The following is a 26,243-nucleotide window of genomic DNA, read 5'->3' on the forward strand; positions in this document are numbered from 1 at the left end:
AAAAATAATAATAACGAGTTGTCCCCCTGTCACAGGGGGACGTAGGGCCCTCGCACACCAACGCAAATCGTACCGGGCCAAACCGAGAAACCGGTGAAAGTAATTTTGAGGTCTCATTGAGTGTGCCAATTTTCAAGAGTTTTCTATTCTGCCAAAAATGTCAAATATTCATTTAAAATATAGGTGGCGCTATAGAGCTGTGAAAACACATGTATTTGAATTTTTAATTCTAGATCAAAGAACCGCCTCAGATAAGCAGGCCGGTCAAATTTTGTGAGTTTTCCTCAGTTATAACCTCCTCAAAACACCTTGCATTACCTAGGTGTCAACTTCCTGTTTTGAGGTGGCATCTCAAAAATTCAACCGTCCGTCATTTCGTCCTCGTTTAAGATATCGACTATTCCTTCACAATTTGTCATCAGATATGTTCAGTGTTTATTTTTACCAAATACCAAGAGAATTCAACAAAATTTATAGGAGTAGTTTGACAACATACGCAAAAAATGTATGTAAAATGCAGATATTTCAAAATGGCAGACTTCCTGTTGGGCGGAGTCAGTCCTACCAATACTGAAAACGTGTGTAATGATGTCTCTTGTGTTTTTGCCAAGTTTCATGAATTTTTAATCATCTGTGTTCTGACCGTGTCATGGTTTCACTTTGGTTTAGTGTTGCGTCTCTAGTCAATCAATTGCCCGCCATTACGTCACTGTTTTAGCGATCAACTAATCCTTTGGCAGTTTTCATCAAATATGTCTGTTGTTCATTTACAGTGAAATAAGAGGTAATCTGACAAAGACTTTAGGAGCAGTTTAAATGAGTTTGTGAAAAAAGTGTAAAAATCTTACAAATTCCAATATGGCTGACTTCCTGTTGGGCGGAGCTAATACAAGCCAATTGCAAATATGTGCAGGGTCACAGTATCTACATTCCTACCAAAATTGGAGAACATTAGACCAATTTTGACACATCCAGAGCTAATTTATTAACTGAACAAATTAGGGGGCGCTGTAGAGTCAGCTAGCTACACATGAAAAAATTATCACAATATTTGTAATGTGTTTTTAGGTCCTATGCAATCTGACAATTTTCAAGCGTTTTTGATTATTCCCGTAATGTCAAATATTCATTAAAACCTAGGTGGCGCTATAGAGCCAATGAAATGCGTATATATGAAATTTCAATTTCAGACCAAAGGACCACGTAAAACAAGCAAGCCTGTAAAGTTTTGTGAGTTTTCATCCATTTTAACCTCCTCAAACACCTACCAACACAAGAATGTATTCACTTCCTGTTTTAATGGGGTATCTCAAGCAATTCAACTGTCTGCCATTTCGTCCCCGTTTAAGATATCGACTATTCCTTCGCAATTTATCATCAGGGGTGTTAGTAGTTTATTGTTGACAAATATCAAGAGTATTCAACAAATTCCCTAGGAGGAGTTTGACAAAGTATGCAAAAAATGTGTGTAAAATGCACATATTTCAAAATGGCCGACTTCCTGTTGGGTGGAGTCAGTCCTACCAATACGGCAAACGTGTCTAATGATGTCTCTTGTGTTTTCGCCAAATTTCAGGAATTTCCAATCATCTGTGTTCTGACCGTGTCATGGTTTCACTTTGGTCTAGTGTTGCGTCTCCATTAAATTAATTGTCCGCCATTACGTCATCGTTTCAGCTATCGACTATTCCTTCGCAATTTATCACCATGTATGTCTGGAGCCTATCCACGCCCAATTTTGAGGTAATCTGACAAAGACTCTAGGAGGAGTTCGAATGAGTATGTGAAAAATGTGTAAAAATGTCACAAATTCCAATATGGCCGACTTCCTGTTGGGCGTAGCAAATGCATGCCTATTGGTAATATGTGCGGGATCATGTTGTCTATGTTTCTACCAAATATCATGAATATTGGAGAATTTTTGAGAAGGCCACAGTTAATTAATTCGCTAAAATAAATAGGGGGCGCTGTAGAGTCATTTAGCTACAAACAAAAAAAATGACAAAACGTTTCTAAATAATTTTGAGGCCTTATTGAATCTGCCAATTATCAAGAGGCTGAGTGCTTTCCATAAATGTGATGTAAAAAAGGTGGCGCTAGAGAGCTGGTTAAAGATGAATTTACAAAATTCGAATTAATTCTCAAAGTACGGCCTAAGCCAGATAGGCCTGTCAAGTTTTATGAGTTTTCGAACATCATAACCCCTCCAAACCAGCACGGGAAACTTTTTATTTTGCGACTTCCTGTCAAAATGGCAGACTTCCTGTTGAGCGGAGTCTGATAAAACCGAGTGATTATTGTTCTGCATGAGGAGGTCAATGAGTGTACCAAAGTTGGTGCATATTGGACAAACTTCATCCCGGCCACTGGCAACGTTTGGGGGCGCTATAGAGCTCCTGAACCACGCCCAAACCCATGAACCATGGAATTTCAAATTTTTCACGGGTTTTGATGTCTGTGCCAAAATGCATGAGTTTTCCAGTATCGGAAAGGCCTCAAAAATGGGCGCGAAGTTTGTAAATAAAAATAATAATAATAATAATAATAATAATAAACATTCCAAAAACAATAGGGCTTTGCACCTCCGGTGCAGGCTTCGCCTGCGCCTTCGGTGCTCGGGCCCTAATAACGAGTTGTCCCCCTGTCACAGGGGGACGTAGGGCCCTCGCACAACAGCGCAAATCGTACTGGGCCAAACCGAGAAACCGGTAAAAGTAATTTTGAGGTCTTATTGAGTGTGCCAATTTTCAAGAGTTTTCTATCCTGTTAAACATGTGAAATATCCATTTAAAATACAGGTGGCGCTATGGCGCTGTTAAAATACATGTTTTTGAAATTCTAATTCTACATCAAACAACAGCCTTAGATAAGCAGGCTGGTCAAATTTTGTGAGTTTTTCTCCGTTATAACCTCCTCAAAACACCTGGCATTACCTAGGTTTTCACCTCCTGTTTTGATGTGGGATCTCAAAAATTCAACCATCTGCCATTTCGTCCTCGTTTGAGATATCGACTATTCCTTCACAATTTATCATCAGATATGTTCAATGTTTATTTTTACCAAATACCAAGAGAATTCATCAAATTTGCTAGGAGTAGTTTGACAATGTACACAAAAAAATGTGTGTAAAATGCAGATATTTCAAAATGGCCGACTTCCTGTTGGGCGGAGTCAGTCCTACCAATGCTGAAAATGTGTGTAATGATGTCTTTTGTGTTTTTGCCAAGTTTCATGAATTTTCAATAATCTGTTTTCTGACCATGTCATGGTTTCACTTTGGTTTAGTGTTGCGTCTCTAGTGACTCAATTGCTCGCCATTGGGTCACCGTTTTACCGATCAACTAATCCTTTGGCAATTATCATCAAATATGTCTGTTGTTCATTTACAGCGAAATAAGAGGTAATCTGACAAAGACTTTAGGAGCAGTTTAAATTAGTTTGTGAAAAATTTGTAAAAATATTACAAATTCCAATATGGCCGACTTCCTGTTGGGCGGAGCTAATACAAGCCAATTGCAAATATGTGCAGGGTCATACTATCTACGCTCCTACCAAAATTTGAGAAGATTAGACAAATTTTGACACATCCACAGCTAATTTATTAAACAAACGAATTAGGGGGCGCTGTAGAGTCTGCTAGCTATACATGAAAAAATTGTCAAAATATTTGTAAATTGTTTTTAGGCCTTATGCAATCTGTCAATTTTCAAGAGGTTTTGAGCATTCCCGTAATGTCAAATATGCATTGAAACCTAGGTGGCGCTATAGAGCCAATGAAATACGTATACAAGAAATTTTAATTTCAGATGAAAGTACTGCTTAATTCAAGCAGACCTGTAAATTTTCGAGAGTTTTCAACCTTTTTAACCTCCTCAAACACCTACTAACACCAGAATGTATTCACTTCCTGTTTTAATGGGGCATCTCAAGCAGTTCAACTGTCCGCCATTTCGTCCTCGTTTAAGATATCGACTATTCCTTCGCAATTTATCATCACGGATGGTAGTAGTTTTTTGCTGACAAATATCAAGAGTATTCAACAAATTCCCTAGGAGGAGTTCGACAAAGTATGCAAAAAATGTGTGTAAAATGCACATATTTCAAAATGGCCGACTTCCTGTTGGGCGGAGTCAATCATTCCAATACTAAAAACGTGTCTTATGATGTCTCTTGTGTTTTTACCAAGTTTCATGATTTTTCAATCATCTGTTTTATGACTGTGTCATGGTTTCACTTTGGTCTTGTGTTGCGTCTCCATTAAATTAATTGTCCGCCATTACGTCATCGTTTCAGCTATCGACTATTCCTTCGCAATTTATCACCATGTATGTCTGGAGCCTATCCACACCAAATTTAGAGGTAATATGACAAAGACTCTAGGAGGAGTTTGAATGAGTTCGTGAAAAATGTGTAAAAATTCCACAAATTTCAAAATGGCCGACTTCCTGTTGGGCAGAGCTAGTACAAGCCAATGGGTAATATGTGCGGGATGATAGTTTCTATGTTGCTGCCAAAAATCGAGAATATTGGAGAAATTTTGAGACAGCTACAGGTAATTTAATGGCCTAAACAAAATAGGGGGCGCTGTAGAGTCCTCTAGCTACACATGAGAAAAACGACAAAATATTCCTAAGTCATTTCAAAGACTTATTGAATCTGCCAATTATCAAGAGGCTGAGAGCTTTTCATAAATATGATATAAAATAGGTGGAGCTAGAGAGCTGATGAAAGACGAATCTACAAAATTCCAACTTACGGTCAAAGTATGGCCTAAGCCAAATAACTCTGTAAAATTTTAGGAGTTTTCAAACATCCTAACCCCTCCGAAACCCAGCGGGAAACTTTTTATTTTGCAACTTCCTGTCAAAATGGCCGACTTCCTGTTGGGCGGAGTCAAATAAAACCTAGTGATTCTTGTTGTTTATGAGGAGGTCAATGAGCGTACCAAAGTTGGTGCACGTTGGACAAACTTCATCCCGGCCACTGCCGACGTTTGGGGGCGCTATAGAGCTCCTGAACAACGCCAAAGTCCAGCCTCTATGGAACTTTACAATTTTCGCCGAGCTTGAGGTCTGTGCCAAAATGCGTGAGTTTTCGAGTATCGGAAATGCCTCAAAAATGGACGCAAAGAGGCAGAATAATAATAATAATAATAATAATAAACGGACCAAAAACAATAGGGCTTTGCACCTCCGGTGCAGGCTTCGCCTGCGCCTTCGGTGCTCGGGCCCTAACGAGTTGTCCCCCTGTCACAGGGGGACGTAGGGCCCTCGCACAACAGCGCAATTCGTACCGGGCCAAACCGAGAAACCGGTGAAAGTAATTTTGAGGTCTTATTAAGTGTGGTAATTTTCAAGAGTTTTCTATCCTGCCAAAAATGTGAAATACCCATTTAAAATACAGGTGGCGCTATAGAGCTGTTAAAACACATATTTTTGAAATTCTAATTCTAGATCAAACAACAGCCTCAGATAAGCAGGCCGGTCAAAGTTTGTGAGCTTTTCTCTCTTATAACGTCCTCAAAACTCCTAGCATTACCTATGTGTCAACCTCTAGTTTTAATGTGGCATCTCAAACATTCAACCGTCCGCCATTCCCTCCTCGTTTAAGATATCGACTATTTCTTCACAATTTATCATCAGATATGTTCAATGTTCATATTTACCAAATACCAAGAGAATTCAACAAAATTTCTAGGAGTAGTTTGACAACATACGCAAAAAAAATGTATGCAAAATTCAGATATTTCAAAATGGCCGACTTCCTGTTGGGCGGAGTCAGTCCTACCAATACTGAAAACGTGTCTAATGATGTCTCTTGTGTTTTTGCCAAGTTTCAGGAATTTTTAATCATCTGTGTTCTGACTGTGTCATGGTTTCACTTTGGTTTAGTGTTGCGTCTCTAGTCAATCAATTGCTCGCCATTACGTCACCGTTTTAGCGATCAACTATTCCTTTGGCAATTTTCATCAACTGTGTCTGATGTTCATTCTCAGCTAATTTAGAGGTAATCTGACAAAGACTTTAGGAGCAGTTTAAATGAGTTTGTGAAAAAAAGTGTAAAAAAATTACAAAATCCAATATGGCCGACTTCCTGTTGGGCGGAGCTCATACAAACCAATTGCAAATATGTGCAGAGTCATAGTATCTACGCTCCTACCAAAATTTGAGAAGATTAGACAAATTGTGACACATCCACAGCTAATTTATTAAACGAATGAATTAGGGGGCGCTATAGAGTCCGCTAGCTACACATGAAAAAATTATCACAATACTTGTAAAGTGTTTTTAGATCTTATGGAATCTGACAGTTTTCAAGAGTTTTTAAGCATTTCCGTAATGTCAAATATGCATTGAAACCTAGGTGGCGCTATAGAGCCAATGAAATATGTATATATGAAATTTCAATTTTTAATCAAAGTACTGCTTAAATCAAGCAGGCCTGTAAAGTTTCGTGAGTGTTCAACCTGTTTAACCTCCTCAAACACCTACCAACACCAGAATGTATTTACTTCCTATTTTAATGGTGTATCTCAAGCAATTCAACTGTCCGCCATTTCGTCCTCGTTTAAGATATCGACTATTCCTTCGCAATTTATCATCACGGATGGTAGTAGTTTATTGCTGACAAATATCAAGAGTATTCAACAAATTCTCTAGGAGGAGTTCGACAAAGTATGCAAAAAATTTGTGTAAAATGCACGTTTTTCAAAATGGCCGACTTCCTGTTGGGCGGAGTCAATCATATCAACACTGAAAATGTGTGTAATGATGTCTTTTATGTTTTTGCCAAGTTTCATGAATTTCCAAGCAGCTGTATTCTGACCATGCTAATGTTTCTATTTGGTTTAGAGTTGTGTCTCCATTAAATCAATTGCCCGCCATTACGTCATCGTTTCAGCTATCGACTATTCCTTCGCAATTTAGCACCATGTATGTCTGGAGACTATCCACAGACCATTTAGTTGTAATCTGACAAAGACTCTAGGAGGAGTTCGAATGCGTATGTGAAAAATGTTTAAAAATTTAACATTTTTCAAAATGGCCGACTTCCTGTTGGGCGGAGCTAATACATGCCAATGGGTATTATGTGTGGCATCGTAATATCTATGTTTCTACCAAAAATTTTGAACATTGGGGAAAATTTGAGACAGCTACCGCTAATTTATTAGCCTAAACCAAATAGGGGGCGCTGTAGAGTCATTTAGCACCACATTAGAAAAATGATTACATTTCTCGAAATCATTTAAAGGCATTATTGGGTCTGCTAATTTAGAAGAGGCTAAGAGCTTTCTATAAATGTCATATAAAATAGGTGGCGCTAGAGAGCTGATAAATTATGAATATGAAAAATTCCAATTTTACATCAAAGTACAGCCTATGCCCAATAGGCCTGTGAAATTTTATGAGTTTTCGAACATTGTAACCCACCCAAAATGCCACGGGAAACTTTTTTTTTTGCGACTTCCTGCCAAAATGGCCGACTTCCTGTTAGGCCGAGTCAAATAAATCCAAGTGATTCTTGATCGGTATAATGAGGTCAATGAGCGTACCAAAGTTGGTGCACATTGGACAAACTTTATCCCGGGCACTGGCAACGTTTGGGGGCGCTATAGAGCTCCTGATCAACGCCCAAGCCCAGGAACCATGAAATTTTAAATTTTTCACCGGCCTTGACGTCTGTGCCAAAATTCAAGAGTTTTCGACTATCAGAAAGGCCTCAAAAATGGGCGCGAAGTTTAAAAATAAAAATAACGAGTTGTCCCCCTGTCACAGGGGGACGTAGGGCCCTCGCACAACAGCGCAAATCGTACCGGGCCAAACCGAGAAACCGGTAAAAGTAATTTTGAGGTCTTATTGAGTGTGCCAATTTTCAAGAGTTTTCTATCCTGTTAAACATGTGAAATATCCATTTAAAATACAGGTGGCGCTATGGCGCTGTTAAAATACATGTATTTGAAATTCTAATTCTACATCAAACAACAGCCTTAGATAAGCAGGCCGGTCAAAGTTTGTGAGCTTTTCTCTCTTATAACGTCCTCAAAACTCCTAGCATTACCTATGTGTCAACCTCCAGTTTTGATGTGGCATCTCAAACATTCAACCGTCCGCCATTCCCTCCTCGTTTAAGATATCGACTATTTCTTCACAATTTATCATCAGATATGTTCAATGTTTATATTTACCAAATACCAAGAGAGTTCAACAAAATTTCTAGGAGTAGTTTGACAACATACGCAAAAAATGTATGCAAAATTCAGATATTTCAAAATGGCCGACTTCCTGTTGGGCAGAGTCAGTCCTACCAATACTGAAAACGTGTCTAATGATGTCTCTTGTGTTTTTGCCAAGTTTCATGAATTTTTAATCATCTGTGTTCTGACTGTGTCATGGTTTCACTTTGGTTTAGTGTTGCGTCTCTATTCAATCAATTGCTCGCCATTACGTCACCGTTTTAGCGATCAACTATTCCTTTGGCAATTTTTATCAACTGTGTCTGATGTTCATTCTCAGCTAATTTAGAGGTAATCTGACAAAGACTTTAGGAGCAGTTTAAATGAGTTTGTGAAAAAAAGTGTAAAAAAATTACAAAATCCAATATGGCCGACTTCCTGTTGGGCGGAGCTAATACAAACCAAATGCAAATATGTGCAGAGTCATAGTATCTACGCTCCTACCAAAATTTGAGAAGATTAGACAAATTGTGACACATCCACAGCTAATTAATTAAACGAATGAATTAGGGGGCGCTATAGAGTCCGCTAGCTACACATGAAAAAATTATCACAATATTTGTAAAGTGTTTTTAGACCTTATGGAATCTGACAATTTTCAAGAGTTTTTGAGCATTTCCGTAATGTCAAATATGCATTGAAACCTAGGTGGCGCTATAGAGCCAATGAAATATGTATATATGAAATTTCAATTTTTAATCAAAGGACCGCTTAAATAAAGCAGGCTTGTAAAGTTTCGAGAGTTTTCAACCTGTTTAACCTCCTCAAACACCTGCCAACACCAGAATGTATTTACTTCCTATTTTAATGGGGTATCTCCAGCAATTTAACTGTCCGCCATTTCGTCCTCGTTTTAGATATCGACTATTCCTTCGCAATTTATCATCACGGATGGTAGTAGTTTATTGCTGACAAATATCAAGAGTATTCAACAAATTCCCTAGGAGGAGTTCGACAAAGTATGCAAAAAATGTGTGTAAAATGCACGTTTTTCAAAATGGCCGACTTCCTGTTGGGCGGAGTCAATCATATCAACACTGAAAATGTGTGTAATGATGTCTTTTATGTTTTTGCCAAGTTTCATGAATTTCCAAGCAGCTGTATTCTGACAATGCTAATGTTTCTATTTGGTTTAGTGTTGTGTCTCCATTAAATCAATTGCCCGCCATTACGACATCGTTTCAGCTATCGACTATTTCTTCGCAATTTAGCACCACGTATGTCTGGAGACTATCCACAGACCATTTAGTTGTAATCTGACAAAGACTCTAGGAGGAGTTCGAATGAGTATGTGAAAAATGTTTAAAAATTTAACATTTTTCAAAATGGCCGACTTCCTGTTGGGCGGAGCTAATACATGCCAATGGGTATTATGTGTGGCATCGTAATATCTATGTTTCTACCAAAAATTTTGAACATTGGGGAAAATTTGAGACAGCTACCGCTAATTATTAGCCTAAACCAAATAGGGGGCGCTGTAGGGTCATTTAGCACCACATTAGAAAAATGATTACATTTCTCGAAATCATTTAAAGGCATTATTGGGTCTGCTAATTTAGAAGAGGCTAAGAGCTTTCTATAAATGTCATATAAAATAGGTGGCGCTAGAGAGCTGATAAATTATGAATATGAAAAATTCCAATTTTACATCAAAGTACAGCCTATGCCCAATAGGCCTGTGAAATTTTATGAGTTTTCGAACATCGTAACCCACCCAAAACACCACGGGAAACTTTTTATTTTGCGAATTCCTGCCAAAATGGCCGACTTCCTGTTAGGCGGAGTCAAATAAATCCAAGTGATTCTTGATCGGTATAATGAGGTCAATGAGCGTACCAAAGTTGGTGCACATTGGACAAACTTTATCCCGGCCACTGGCAACGTTTGGGGGCGCTATAGAGCTCCTGATCCACGCCCAAACCTGTGAACAATGTAATTTTAAATTTTTCACGGGCTTTGACGTCTGTGCCAAAATGCAAGAGTTTTCGAGTATCGGAAAGGCCTCAAAAATGGGCGCGAAGTTTGTAAATAAAAATAATAATAAACGGACCAAAAACAATAGGGCTTTGCACCTCCGGTGCAGGCTTCGCCTGCGCCTTCGGTGCTCGGGCCCTAATAATAATAAACGGACCAAAAACAATAGGGCTTTGCACCTCCGGTGCAGGCTTCGCCTGCGCCTTCGGTGCTCGGGCCCTAATAAACGGACCAAAAACAATAGGGCTTTGCACCTCCGGTGCAGGCTTCGCCTGCGCCTTCGGTGCTCGGGCCCTAATAATAAACGGACCAAAAACAATAGGGCTTTGCACCTCCGGTGCAGGCTTCGCCTGCGCCTTCGGTGCTCGGGCCCTAATAACGAGTTGTCCCCCTGTCACAGGGGGACGTAGGGCCCTCGCATAACAGCGCAAATCGTACCGGGCCAAACCGAGAAAATTGTGAAAGTTGGACCCATGTGTGATTTTTCATGAAATGTGCAGTTATATTGTAGTGGCCAATTTTTTAAGAGTTTTTGAGCATTCCCGTAATATCAAATATGCATTGAAACCTAGGTGGTGCAATAAATGCAATAAAATATATATATATGAAATTTCAATTTCAGATCAAAGTACAGCATAAGTCAAGCAGGCCTGTAAAGTTTTGTGAGTTTTAAACTATTGTAACCTCCTCAAACACCTACCAACACCAAGATGTATTCACTTCCTGTTTTGATGGGGCATCTCAAAAATTCTGTCTGCCATTTAGTCCTTGTTTGAGATATCAACAATTCTTTCACAATTTGTCATCAGTTTCATCATATGTTTAATGTTTATTTTTGCCAAATACCAAGAGAATTCAACAAATTTCCTAGGAGTAGTTTGACAACATACGCATAAAATGAGTGTAAAATGCAGATATTTCAGAATATTTTCTGTATTTTCTGTATGTATTTAGGTGTTTTTGATGGGTGTGTGTTTTTCAGGTGAAAACAGTGATTTGGTTTTGTCTACATTTGGAAAGAAAAAGTTTGCTTTTTGTAAAGGTTTGTATATTCTGTGTTTTCTAAGAAATTAGATGTATGATTTGTTAAAAAAACGTTTTATCTTTATTTAATCAACCTTTTATATGATATTAAGATAAACATTTATTTAAAGTGCCATTGATTTGTAGAATAGAGCATGTTTGAATCTTTTAAACATGAGTGAGTTCATTACAAAGAATTTAAAGTAAAAAAATATTACATTTAATTTGTTTAATAGAGTTATATTAACATATAATATTTTATTCCAATTGCTGTTGTATATGCTAATGGAATGTATGTTACAAAGTAAATGTTATTTTTAGTGATGAGAAGGTATTTCACTATGGTTTATTTTAACAATATAAATAAATTATTACATTGTGAGTTACTGTATGACAAGAGTATAAAGATTGTTTGGGAAGGAGTGGGTTTGAGGGGGTGGATGTTAGCCAGATGTGGGTGTGGTGCAAGGAGTGGATGGGGGTGTGCCAACCAGGTGTGGGTGTGGTGGAAGGAGTGGACGGGGGTGTGTCAACCAGGTGTGGGAGTGGCAGATTTCTAGTCAAAAGCTGGTGTTGGTCAACTGGTCAGGTTAGTCAGTTGCTTTTGGAGGGAAGGTGCACTGCGAATTTCTCCTGCTGTTGCTGAAGGGATTTTATCAGAGACAACTTCCAACTTCCAGACTACTCTTCCAACACTCTTTATCCAAGGTATGTGATCTTTGTTTTGGCTGTATGGTTTAATTACAATTATTCTAAATTTGTTCTAAATTAGTAGTGGGTTCTTTGCTGTTGCTCTGCTGGTATTATTGTAGTTCAGAAGACATTATGTAATAAAGGTTATTTTTTTGCTGATAAATTGTTTAAAATTAATTATTTTTTTATTATCATATAACAGGGATTTCTGCTGCTGCTGAAGTAATATCCCCAGTGACAACTTTAATCTACAAAGAGTCTAAGTGCAAGGTATGGTATATTTATTTTTAATTCCCCTATGTGTGTGTGTAAAATTTAATATAAGTTATTCTAAAATACTAGCTGAGTTATTTGCTGTTGCTTCAATTGTAGTCATGCAAGTTTAAGCACCAACCTCTATAGAGATGTGTGTGACAGTAAGCTGAGAAAGTTTCATGCAGAATCCAAGATGTACTATACTTTTTAATATGAGGGATTATTGGTATGTTGTTAATTATTAGTGGGTCAAAGTCTGCATAGTGGTAAAGTATTTAAATTACATACAATCTTTTTTACAGTAAATATCCATTGTAAGTGGCCATGTTGGCTGAGCAAAGAGTTTTTAATTTGAATTTATGTTTGTTACAAAAAATTGAAGTTAAAAAAGGTCAAGTTTTCAATACAACTATGTTACAATACATGATTTTATTTACAAAAAAATCTATAACATAATTGGTAAAGTACTTGTTTTGTAAGCTATTGCTCATGCACGTTGGAAAGGGAACCTTTCACATAAACTAAATATGAATCATTTTTTTATTGTTCTCAATTTCAACTATTTGTTTTAAATACAGAAAATAATCTGTTTAATAGTGAGTTACTATAATATTTTGCACATATGTGCAATATGTGCACATTCTCTAACCAAGTAACCTGCTAGCTGCACCCATCACTGTGCTGTTGTCACCTAGAGGGGATTAAAAAGGGCTCATTGTTGTAGCTGAGAAAGGAATGTGGCCGCCATCAAGACACTCTTTGAGTCTGATTGGGCGATTAGCATAACTATTAACTGGGCAACACACACAGACAGGGGTGGGGGTGAAGTGGGGGGTGGTGACCAAATGCAGATAAATTCTATGCTATGGTGTGGCAATGTAGTGATGAGTGTAGCAGATAATAATAAATAAATGTAAAGCTAATAAGTAAATACTTTCAGTCAAGTTTTAACTGCAAAAATAATACATTGTAATGAATTATTACTGGTTTAATACAAGCCAAAATGATGGCTATACATTTTTGTATGTGTTTGATTTTTTTTTAATTATTGAGATTATTTGTTTGCTAAATGAATTCAGTAGGTAAAAAAGTATGTTTTAATAATTTGATGTGCAGCATGGGTCAATTGTGAGCTGTGTAAGTTTTAAATTGCTATATATTTTTGAATAAAAGCTTTTTTTGTATCACCACCCCTCTAATGTACACATGGGTCAAAAATTACCTGCATTCATTTTCTGTGTTATTTCAGGTATGGCTGAGGGTTTCTTTAGCAGAAATATTCATTTTTACTTGTCTTAATTTATGAGAAAACAGCTTTTGTATTTGCTATTTCACAGCTCAGCACAGCTCCCGTCACACACCTCAGTAATGTTTTACCATAACATTACCTTAAATATTTGACTCCCGTAGTGAAATATAACTGTGCATAATATATGATTAGGTTTAGGTTACCATGCGAGTGAGTACATTTCCTACAAGCTATTATTATTATTCTCAAGCTATATTATTATTATTATTGTACATATTCTTTTTTAGTTAGTTAAATCTACTGTAGCTAGTTAACTATTATAGTAAGCTTAGCTAACTTCTTAGCTAAATACATCAGTATGCCATTTAGCTGCATGTGGTAAAGTTATAACCGTTTAAAAATATTCAGTAGGAAAAAAAATCTGCAAAATTTAGATTTTGTAAATAACAGTAAATTTAAAGAAAAAAAAGATTAAAAAAAAAAAATTATGACTTTTATACACAGATAATAATAGACATTAATGTACTTAGTCATTCTAACTAAAAGTTAACTATCATTTTTAGTTTTAGTTAGCTAACTATAACTAGCTAATAATAATAATTACTTGTAAAGTTATATTAAATATGCTTTATTCAAAGTTCCACTGCATATGGTATCTGCATTTGGGTCTATCCGCTTCACTACCCCAAAAACCTGACAGCATGTGTGTGTGTTATATAATGTTAAAAGCAATACTAAGTTAGCTGTGTGATGGGAGCTGAGCTGAGTTGTGAAATGGTAAATGTGGGTTGTGTCTGATGTGTGTAACCCAATGTAAAACCATAAAAGCTGCTTCTTCATAAAGTAATAAAAAATTGTGCTAAAGAAACCCTTATGAATTAACATGAATTAACAAAGAAAATGAATGCAGGTATTTTTTGACTCATGTGTGCATTATACAAACAGGGCTTTTATTTAAAAAGACGGAAACATTTTAAATAAGGATGTATAGTGATCAAAAACAAGTTAGTTCAGAGATTCTGAAGTTCTGAATCACTTAATTTATTGCAAATATATATCATATATTAAAAGTGTATGGGTCATTTTTGACCCATGTTGTGAATTAGAAGCGGTGTGCAAAGGCAAAGTATCAAAGGGTTAAACAATCATTATGCATGATGCATTCTGATAACCTTTAGCTAATAGTTTATTCAGACACAATATGTTTTGGACAAGCATTTAATTATAGTTTATGTAACTACATAATATTTAATGTTCACACCATGTTATATATGCATCTGTAGTATAATCTGTATTCTAATTGTAAGAGGTGTGTTTTGTAAATTGTGTAATAGTGTAACTGGAAGTGCATTTTATTAATGAAAATTGTCTTACTTTATTTTACAGATGCCACGGAAAAAGTCATTCAGAATGAGGCGTGCGCCCAAGACTGTGAGTACTGTGGTTGATGTGCAGTGCTGCTGCGATTCTAAATTAGTTGGTGGATTGGTGTGTGGTACCAAGCATTTCAGGTTGCTCGACAGAAACAATGAAAGAACAGAGATTTGTAGTGTTTTAGGTCTTATTAGGCATAAAGTGTCAAATGTGTGTACTTGGAAGGCTGGTGTGATGGATTCAATTTGTGATGAAGGAAGGATACTTTTGGAGGAGAGGAAACCTACAAAGGGTTTGGCTGGTAGATATAATGCTTTCAACAGAGTGGCTGATGTTTCTCTAGGTAAAGTAATACATGGTTCTTGTGATTACTTGGAGTTTTCTAGCGCTTTACAAGAGACATTGCTTGATCAACAGTCTTGTTTGTTAAACTTAGATGGATATCACTGTGCAGTTGTGTATCACAATGAATATTTCATTGTTTTGGATTTTAACGCTTGCAATTCTTCTGGTTTGCCATGTGACTTTGGCGTCTGTGTAGCACAATTTCACACTAGTCTGAATGAAACCATGCTGTTTTTCACAACATTGCTTGAGAAGCTAAAAGCAAAGGTGTTCTCTGTTGCTAGTGTAATGGTGAGGTTGGCTGATGAACAGGTTTCATCAATGCATTGTCCAAGTACTGCTAACGGTATGCATGAAAGTCCTGTGAAAATCTCTGAACAAAAAGTCTGTGTTCCAGAAGGTGTTGAACTGAAGGAGTGTTATGTTAATTTGAAAAGGATGGCAAATGATAAAGCTGGAAAGTCTTCTGTGCAAACCCCCAAAAAAAGGAAATTAGTCAAAATGGAAGCTATCCATGATTCAGATGTTCAGTGTGATATAAACAGTGTTCGATGTGTCCAGGGTTCTTTTCATCAAGGACATTCTAGATTTGGGAGAAACGGTGGGCGTCAATGTGTGGCTAATTCATTAGCAGCTATGGTAATGCATGAAAAGAAAAACGTCATTGGGTGGAATACAAAATATTTGGACAGTGTTCTCATTTCAGGAAACAAATTTTATTCGTTTTGCAAAACACAAGGACTAATTACTGATGGTAGTGAAAGCCAGTATCTGCTTGTAACAGACTTGCCACAAACAGCCAGAATTGATGATTCTGAATATACTTTTACATTTAGTGACCCTGTGGTAGGGGATGTGAATGTAGAGGATGGCGAACTTCTCAGATCAGGCATTGCATATAGTTTAATAAGTGGTCTAGAAAAAATCTTTTCAATGCATGACAGATGTTTTTTCACTTATGATCAGAGGACCTGTGCTATAATTCACGTAAATGATCAGTTTGCTTTGATTGATTCTCGCGCACGAGATGTGTATGGTAGGACAAACAGTCAGGGGAAAAGCATTGTTCTGTACTTTCCTTCACTTCATGACATTGTTGCTTTGGTGCATGAGTGGGTTTTAGATAGAGAAACACTGCTTGAATCAAATGATTTTGAGATTACGGGGGTTGATATTTGTCCTGTTGTGGGTAATTTGGAAAACAATGAAAGTTGCTTGGAAAGAGTAGTACGTAACACTAGTAAGTGTATGTTGGTTGATGATTCTAGTTCTTCTTACTCATCTGAAGATACACATGATGTTACTTTCATGAAGGAATTGCCCAGTGTAAAGTATCAGTTTAGTGTACTGTGTAAAGATGTAGCTCAGGGTATATGTAATAAGCTGAATGTAAGTTTTGAAAAGAGGTCTAGCATGGTGCCAGGCAGGTATGGGGATTTAGGAAAACCTTGTAAAACTGAAAATATAGTGGGTGATGGAAACTGCTTCTTCAGGTGTATATCACAAGTAGTCAGTGGTAATCAAGCATACCACCGTAGATTTAGACTTGCTATAGTAAAACATATGCAGGCTAATGAGGCTCAGTACAGTACAGACATAAGACAGGATTACACATCGTTAAAGGAGTACTTGGACAGGTCTAGAATGAATTTTGTTGGAAGCTGGGCAACAGATATTGAAATCCAAGCTGCAGCAGATTTTCTAGGGGTAGATGTTTACACTTACACTAGTGATAAATGGCTGAAATTTAACTGCAGGGGCTCAAAAGTTACAGAGGATGGAATTTATTTGGTTCATAGAAATGGAAACCACTATGAAAATGCTGTGTGCGTGAAACGTGGGAGTTGTAAAGATTGCCATATGTTGTGTAAAATACATGAGTTGAATAATGCATGCCCTATGCAAACACGCTCTGTAGGAAACAATCAAGCTAGTAGTCAGAGTTTGATAACAGCAGGTGAACCCCACATAAACAAATGTGCACTGAAACACAAAGGTATTGATATAGAAAAAACAGACAGAAAGAGGAGACCTTTAAATATCACTGAGGTTGATTGTAAGGAAGCTACAGAGCATACAACAGTTTTAAAACGTCCTAAACTAATAAAATCTAAATACATGAGAGAAAAATACAAAAATGCAAAGAAAGTGCATTACAAAACAAATACAATCTATAGAAACAAGATAAAGATCCATAATGTCAACAAGTACAAAAAAGACACCAGTCATCGTTCAAAATTGATTGTGTGCATGAAATTAAGATATACAAATGATGAAAAATACAGGCTTAATGTTCAAAATCGCAGCCAAAGCAAATATGCTACTAATGAACAATTTAGGCAACAGCTCCGTGAATTTAGCAAACATAAATATGCTACTAATACAGAATTCAGCAAAGCAGTTTGTAAATTCAGTAAAGGTAAATATGCAACTAACGCAGAATTCAGCAAAGCAGTTCGTAAATCCAGTAAAGATAAATATGCTACTCACCCAGAATTCAGCAAAACAGTTCGTAAATTCAGTAAAGATAAATATGCTACTCATGCAGAATTCAGCAAAGCAGTTCGTAAATTCAGTAAAGATAAATATGCTACTCACCCAGAATTCAGCAAAGCAGTTCGTAAATTCAGTAAAGATAAATATGCTACTCATGCAGAATTCAGCAAAGCAGTTCGTAAATTCAGTAAAGATAAATATGCTACTCATGCAGAATTCAGCAAAGCAGTTCGTAAATTCAGTAAAGATAAATATGCTACTCATGCAGAATTCAGCAAAGCAGTTCGTAAATTCAGTAAAGATAAATATGCTACTCATGCAGAATTCAGCAAAGCAGTTCGTAAATTCAGTAAAGATAAATATGCTACTCACCCAGAATTCAGCAAAACAGTTCGTAAATTCAGTAAAGATAAATATGCTACTCATGCAGAATTCAGCAAAGCAGTTCGTAAATTCAGTAAAGATAAATATGCTACTCACCCAGAATTCAGCAAAGCAGTTCGTAAATTCAGTAAAGATAAATATGCTACTCATGCAGAATTCAGCAAAGCAGTTCGTAAATTCAGTAAAGATAAATATGCTACTCATGCAGAATTCAGCAAAGCAGTTCGTAAATTCAGTAAAGATAAATATGCTACTCATGCAGAATTCAGCAAAGCAGTTCGTAAATTCAGTAAAGATAAATATGCTACTCATGCAGAATTCAGCAAAGCAGTTCGTAAATTCAGTAAAGATAAATATGCTACTCACCCAGAATTCAGCAAAACAGTTCGTAAATTCAGTAAAGATAAATATGCTACTCATGCAGAATTCAGCAAAGCAGTTCGTAAATTCAGTAAAGATAAATATGCTACTCACCCAGAATTCAGCAAAGCAGTTCGTAAATTCAGTAAAGATAAATATGCTACTCATGCAGAATTCAGCAAAGCAGTTCGTAAATTCAGTAAAGTTAAATATGCTAACAACCTAAAGTTTAGGTGTGCAGTTCGTGAAAATGTAAAAAAGAAACGCGCTGTTTTAAAACAAAATCTTGAAAGTTTCCCTCAAGTTTTAAAAGACTTTAATTCTATCATAAGGAATGGGCCGGATTTTGTGTGTTGTGTTTGCCATAGGTTGCTCTTTAAGCATCAAGTGTCTCTTTGTAAAATGGATAAGTACAAGACTACAAAGGAAATGCAGGCAGTAGCTGAGCAGTGTATCACTGAAGATTATTTGCATAAGTGTGGTCCTATGTGTGATGTTCCATGCAACTGGTTGGCAACAACCAAATCTAAGTTGTGGATTTGTCACAATTGTGATTATAAACTCTGCCAAAGTATAATGCCTCCAGAAAGTGTTTTAAATAACTTGCAGCTTGAAACAGTGCCACCAGAGCTCAGTTGTCTTAACAGTTTAGAACAACATTTGGTAGCTTTGCATATTCCATTTATGAAGCTCTTAGCTTTACCTAAAGGAGCACAAAATGGTGTTCATGGACCAGTCACTTGTGTTCCTTCAAATGTTGTTGATACAACAAATTTGCTACCACGAGCTAATGTAGAGGGGTCTCTGATGCGTGTTAAGTTAAAACGTAAGTTAACATATAAAGGGCATTACGAATATAAATATGTGAACACTGAGCATGTAAAGAGAGCATTGCAGTATTTGAAAAAAAACAACCCATATTATGCTAACATAAATTACAACGAAAATTGGTTAAATGAATTTGAAGAAGCAAGTCTAGAAAATTCCAATGAAAATGAAATAGACTCATCGCTTTCAAATCATAGTTGTGTTGACAGAGAAGAGGCAGATAATGTCAATTTCACAGATGACCACATAGAACAACCACACATCGAATCTGATGAGACTTTACATGACAGACAAACGCATGGAATGTTTATGGATACATGTCTACAGCCAGTCGATTTAGGCCAAGAAATATTAGATCAGTACGATAACATTTTGAACATAGCTCCTGCAGAAGGTAACAATCCCATTCGGTTACTTTCTGACAAAAGTAATGAGGCCAAAAGCTTTCCAGCATTGTTTCCAATGGGGGGTCCAACTTTTCATGATTTTAGAAATCAGCGACTCACACTGTCCCGCTACTTTAATAATCGTATTTTGAATGCAGATAGTAGGTTTGCTAATAATAATGAATACATTTTTTATGCCCAGTATATGAGTGAAGTAGAACAGGTTTCATCCAGCATATCAATAGCAATGCGCAAAGGCCACAAATCAAACACATCTAAAGAATTTTCTGCAGAATTAGTGAAAGATAGGCAAACCCTAAAGCAGTTTCTGAACTGCGATGATGGTTATAGGTTTCTTCGACCCATCAGAGGAACTCCTGTGTATTGGTCAGGTGTTCAAAAAGATTTGTTTGCCATGGTAAGGCAGCTTGGCATCCCTACATTTTTTTGTTCCTTCAGTTCAGCAGATATGAGATGGGGCAATTTATTAGAAAGCATGCTGCAACAGGAAAACAGGATTGATAGTGTAGACAGTTTAGATTGGGCAGATAAATGTGGCTTATTGCGACGTTTGATTTTAGATGGCATACATTTTTAAATAAAGTAATCTTGTCACCGAGTCAACCGATAGGTAAAGTACTGGATTATTTTTATCGTGTGGAGTTTCAGCAAAGAGGGAGCCCCCATGTACATGCAATGTTTTGGGTGGACAATGCTCCCCAAATTGATAAAGACGAGGACAATACTGTAGTGAAATTTATAGACAAGTATATTTCATGTGATTTACAAAGCAATGACAATGAACTTGTTGAAATTGTCTCAACAGTTCAAATGCACAGTAGGAGGCATTCAAAAACGTGTCGAAAGCGCAACAGTGTATGTCGTTTTAATTTTCCACGACCACCTTCCAAGAAAACTTTTATTTCTAGAAAAACAAAAGAAGAGGAATCAACTAAAATGTGTAGTTGCAGTGCAGTTCCATGTACATGTTGTTGTGAGGTCTCAAATAAGGTCATGAGTAAAGAGCAAGCAACAAAAATATTAGCTATGGTAAAGTCAGCCATATCTACGGATACAAATACTTGTAGTACAGTTTCTGAGTTGTTTGCCAGTATTGGTATTAACCAAGAAATGTTTGAACTGGCGTATAACATTGCTGGCAGAAAAACTCAAGTTGTTCTGAAAAGAGAAATTACAGATTTGTGGGTAAATCCCTATAATAAAAACTTACTGAAGGCTTGGAATGCTAATATGGATATTCAGTATATAGTAGATGCATATGCATGCATTGTATACATCATTTCATACATTTCCAAGGCTGAAAAAGAAATGGGATTGTTATTAAGTGCTGCCCATCGTGAAGCTTCAAAGCACAACAATGTTGATGTAAAAGGCACATTGCAACAATTGGGCAGTGTTTATTTACATAATCGGGATGTAGGTGCTCAAGAAGCAGTGTATAGACTGACAAATATGCATCTAAAAGAAGCTTCACGTAAAGTAGAGTACATTCCTACAGGAGATCATTGTGTTCGGCTGAGTTTACCGCTAAAAGTACTTCAGCAAAAAGCACAGTCAAATGAGCTTACTGAAAAAGCCATGTGGATGACAAACCACGTTGATAGATATAAAGCAAGGCCAGAAAGAGAACCTTTTCAGAACATGTGTATAGCAGTATTTGTGTCTCAATATCGTGTTGTGGGCAGAACAGAGAAGTGTGCAGAAAAAATTCAGCTACAAAACAATGCAGGGTTTGTTAAAAAAAGAACCAGATCAAAGCCAGCGATAGTCAGATATGCAAGATTCTCGGTTGATTCCAACCCAGAAAAATATTATCAGAGTGTTTTACAATTATTCTTTCCATACCGCTGTGAAAAAGAATTAAAACCAGCTGACTTCCCAACATTTGAACTATTTTATCACAATGGCCAATATGAATTAAATGGTGCTGTGCAATATGTCAAAAATGTAGTGGATGCTAATAAGCAAGTATTTGAGAAAGATGATGAAATTCTTTCTCAAGTTCAGCATGTTGTGGTAGATAATGGTAGTTTAGAAGATGCATGGTGTGAGATGTGTCCGGAGCAAGAGTCAGAGCGCTTAGAATGCCAGGAGGAAAAAACACAAAGACCAGTAGAGGCTGAGGAGCATGTAGATAAAATTCCTGATTTATCCATTCCAAGTGTAAAAAAACATTGTTTTGAGCCAAATTTAAATGTACTCTGTAGGTCAGATGCTCTCAATCTGCTGAGGTCTCTTAACTCTGAGCAGAAAGACATATTTTATCAAGTTAGACAATGGTGTTTAGAGAAAGTTAGAGGGAAACAGCCAGAGCCTTTCCATTTGTTCATTACTGGAGGTGCAGGAACAGGGAAGACACACTTAATCAGGACTATTCATTATGAAGCTACCAGGCTTTTATCACAGGTTTCAAGTGCTCCAGACAAGGTTTCAGTGCTATTAACAGCTCCTACTGGAATTGCTGCATTTAACTTGGGAGCTGGCACAATTCATTCTACCTTTTCAATAGGAACAGATGTAAAACTTCCCTATACACCTTTAGGAGAAGAAAAATTAAATACGTTGCGTGTTTTATTCAGTGATTTGCATATTTTGATCATAGATGAGATATCTATGGTAGATCATAGCCTTCTAGCTTACATTCATGGTAGATTACGACAAATAAAGCAGACGGGCGACTACTCTCCTTTTGGTAAAGTTAGCATAATTGCAGTAGGAGACTTTTTTCAGCTGCCTCCAGTAAAGGGAAAGCCACTATACTTGGAAAATGCCCCATTAGATTTGTGGAATGGCATGTTTTCTAAGTCAGAGTTAACCACCATTGTAAGACAAAAAGACTCTGCTTTTGCTGAAATTTTAAACAGATTACGTACACATCACAGGTCTACACCATTATCACTGCAGGATGTGAAGACACTTAAACAGAGGGAAACTGGGGAAACAACTTCTGCGCTGCATATTTTTGCAACAAATGCTCAGGTAGAAGAGCATAATGTTAGGCAAATTATTGCATCTTGCCCTGAACATATTTGTGTAGAGGCACAAGATTATGAAAAAAATCGCCAAACTGGAAAAATGCAGCTTAAAAATGGACACTTTTCTAAAGTATTTAATTCATGCTTACCAGAAAAGTTGTTAATAGGAGAAGGTGCACGAGTAATGCTAATTAAAAATATTGATGTTACTGATGGGCTTGTGAATGGTGTCTGTGGTACTGTTACAGACATATCACATGATACAAATAACACATCGGTAAAAACTGTGTTTGTTCAGTTTGATGATCAAAAAGTTGGCCAAAATAGTCGAAAGCGTACACCACCACCAAGACATATCATACATTCAACACCAATTAATTTAGAAGAGGAGCGTGTTAATAGCAAGGGAGGATTGCGCAGGCAATTTCCATTAAAATTGGCTTGGGCTTGTACTGTGCACAAAGTGCAGGGACTAACGGTAAAACAAGCTGTTGTATCACTCAAAAAGATTTTTGCACCTGGACAGGCATATGTTGCTTTAAGTCGAGTAGAGACGTTAAGCGGATTAATCATTCAGGATTTTGCTGACAAAGCAATTTATTGTAGAAGTAATATCCAGGAATGTATTAATAAAATGGCACAATTTTCATTATATAATGTCAGTCCAATTAAAACACAGAACTCTTTTTCTGTTTTTTTAATGAATGTTCAGGGTCTACATTGTCATTTGTTAGATTTAACTGCTTCTGTCCAAACATTCAGTTATCCTTGTATAGCTGTTACAGAGACTTGGCTACCTGCAAATGCATCAAGTGATTCGACTCACATTGAAGGTTACCAGTTTCATAGTGCTCCACGTTGTCTTGCTTATAGTTCGGAGAACCCTCTCTTAAAATCAATTCAGCAACAACAACATGGGGGTGTTGGAATATACTGCAAGGATAACATTGATTACACTATTTTAGACATTTCAGGTGTAAATATAGAATGCATGGTATGTCAATTCAACCAGCTTGAAATAATCATAGTTGTGATATACAGACCACCACAGTATTGTTTATCATTGTTTAAAAAATACATCACTCAATTATCCAATACATTATGCAATTTGTCAGATAACATTTTTCTAATTGGCGATTGGAACCATGATGAACTGAAAACTCATGCCATGTCTATGTTTATGGAAAATCTAGGCTATTCTCAGTGTGTAACAGAATGTACCACTGAAAATGGAACACTGATTGATCATGTGTACAAAAAAATTACATCTAAATATACTATCAATACACAAGTTATGCCAATGTATTTTAGTTTACATGAAGCAATTCATTGTACATTTTCACAAACATAGGTGTTCCTCTCAAATATAAAAACTATTAAAAACTATAATCATAAGTATATCGCTAATATAATGTGTACATTTTTAGCATAATCCAATTGTCTCGTGTCAGTAAATATGTATCTAGGTAATGTAAATGTATACAGCTGCAGAATTATGAAATGTATTTATTTATTATTTACTAAAAAGTCTGAGTACTTGGTGGTTGAGACATTGGACCATGAACATAGTGTTAGACTGTGCTTCTGGATCCTTGTGAAACCAGTACCAGACTATAACTGTTGCTGTGTTCTGTCCACAACAACATTAACACCTAAAAACATGATCTTAAATATTTATATGATGATTTTTAATGTTACTTTCATTAATTGTATTTATGTAATTTAAAATAGGTCTGTGTACTTGGTGGTTGAGACAATGGACCATGAACATAGTGTTAGACTGTGCTTCTGGATCCTTGTGAAACCAGTACCAGACTAAAACTGTTGCTGTGTTCTGCTCACAACAACATTAAAAACCTAAAAACATGAACTTAAATATTTATTATATTATGATCTTTATTAGTACTTTTACAAACTGCTGTGTTCTGCCTAAAAACCTAAAAACATGCTGTTACATGTTTATATAATATATTTATTACTACTTTAATTAATTGTATTTATGTAATTTAAAATAGGTCTGTGTACTTGGTGGTTGAGACAATGGACCATGAACACAGTGTTAGGCTGTGCTTCTGGATCCTTGTGAAACCAGTACCAGACTATAACTGTTGCTGTGTTCTGTCCACAACAACACAAAAAAAAGAACTTAAATATTTTCATAATGATATTTAACAGTACTTTTAAATTACCTGTTATTTTGCTTATATTAGTATATCTTTAATATAAATCTGTATTAACAATAAAGCTTAATTAGTCCTCCGAAGAGGGGGGGTGGTGGCGGGCCCAAAAAATGCTCTTAAATATCTATATAATGATATTTAAGAGCATTTTCATTAATTGTCTTCATAAAATAGTAAAATAGGTCTGTGTACTTGGTGGTTGAGACAATAGTCCATGAACATAGTGTTAGACTGTGCTTCTGGATCCTTGTGAAACCAGTACCAGACTATAACTGTTGCTGTGTTCTGTCCACAACAACATTAACACCTAAAAACATGAACTTAAATATTTATTATATTATGATCTTTAATAGTACTTTTATAAACTGCTGTGTTCTGCCTACAACAACACTAAAAACCTAAAAACATGCTGTTACATATTTATATTATGATCTTTATTAGTACTTTTACAAACTGCTGTGTTCTGCTCACAACACTAAAACATGCTGTTACATATTTATATTATGATATTTAATACTACTTTAATTAAATGAATTTATGTAATGCAAAATACGTCTGTGTACTTGGTGGATGAGACAATGGACCATGAACATAGTGTTAGACTGTGCTTCTGGATCCTTGTGAAACCAGTACCAGATTATAACTGTTGCTGTGTTCTGTCCACAACAACACAAAAAAAAGAACTTAAATATTTTCATAATGATATTTAACAGTACTTTTAAATTGCCTGTTATTTTGCTTATATTAGTATATCTTTAATATAAATCTGTATTAACAATAAAGCTTAATTAGTCCTCCGAAGAGGGGGGGTGGTGGCGGGCCCAAAAAATGCTCTTAAATATCTATATAATGATATTTAAGAGCATTTTCATTAATTGTCTTCATAAAATAGTAAAATAGGTCTGTGTACTTGGTGGTTGAGACAATGGACCATGAACATAGTGTTAGACTGTGCTTCTGGATCCTTGTGAAACCAGTACCAGACTATAACTGTTGCTGTGTTCTGTCCACAACAACATTAACACCTAAAAACATGAACTTAAATATTTATTATATTATGATCTTTAAAAGTATTTTTACAAACTGCTGTGTTCTGCTCATAACAACACTAAAAAACTAAAAACATGAACTTAAATATTTATTATATTATGATCTTTAATAGTACTTTTATAAACTGCTGTGTTCTGCTCATAACAACACTAAAAACCTAAAAACATGCTGTTACATATGTATATTATGATCTTTAATACTACTTTAATTAATTGTATTTATGTAATTTAAAATAGGTCTGTGTACTTGGTGGTTGAGACAATGGACCATGAACATAGTGTTAGACTGTGCTTCTGGATCCTTGTGAAACCAGTACCAGACTTTAACTGTTGCTGTGTTCTGCCCACAACAACAATAAAAACCTTAAAACATGAACTTAAATATTTATTATATTATGATCTTTAATAGTATTTTTAC

General features: G+C 36.2%; 3 protein-coding genes, 1 long non-coding RNA gene and 1 pseudogene across 4 annotated transcripts in view; 1 reads left to right on the forward strand and 4 right to left on the reverse strand.

Annotated features, from left to right (window-relative positions):
- The window catches only part of LOC125801155 (zinc finger protein 420-like), a 573,258-nt gene that overhangs the window by 414,051 nt on the left and 132,964 nt on the right, over positions 1-26,243 (reverse strand). The gene's annotated exons all lie outside the window — the stretch shown is intronic.
- The window catches only part of LOC125801156 (zinc finger protein 585A-like), a 520,678-nt gene that overhangs the window by 361,471 nt on the left and 132,964 nt on the right, over positions 1-26,243 (reverse strand). The window lies entirely within an intron of this gene.
- Positions 1-26,243, reverse strand: part of LOC125801258 (zinc finger protein 239-like) — a 323,322-nt pseudogene that overhangs the window by 164,115 nt on the left and 132,964 nt on the right.
- LOC111196146 (NACHT, LRR and PYD domains-containing protein 12-like) overlaps positions 1-26,243 on the reverse strand; it is a 355,160-nt gene that overhangs the window by 144,002 nt on the left and 184,915 nt on the right. The window lies entirely within an intron of this gene.
- Positions 11,741-15,605, forward strand: LOC125801586 (uncharacterized). Its single transcript, XR_007438778.1, has 3 exons — positions 11,741-11,938; positions 12,126-12,193; positions 14,814-15,605. It is a non-coding gene; the product is annotated as an uncharacterized LOC125801586 (long non-coding RNA).

The sequence above is a fragment of the Astyanax mexicanus genome, chromosome 4 (genome assembly GCF_023375975.1).
Source record: "Astyanax mexicanus isolate ESR-SI-001 chromosome 4, AstMex3_surface, whole genome shotgun sequence".
Taxonomy (NCBI): domain Eukaryota; kingdom Metazoa; phylum Chordata; class Actinopteri; order Characiformes; family Acestrorhamphidae; genus Astyanax; species Astyanax mexicanus.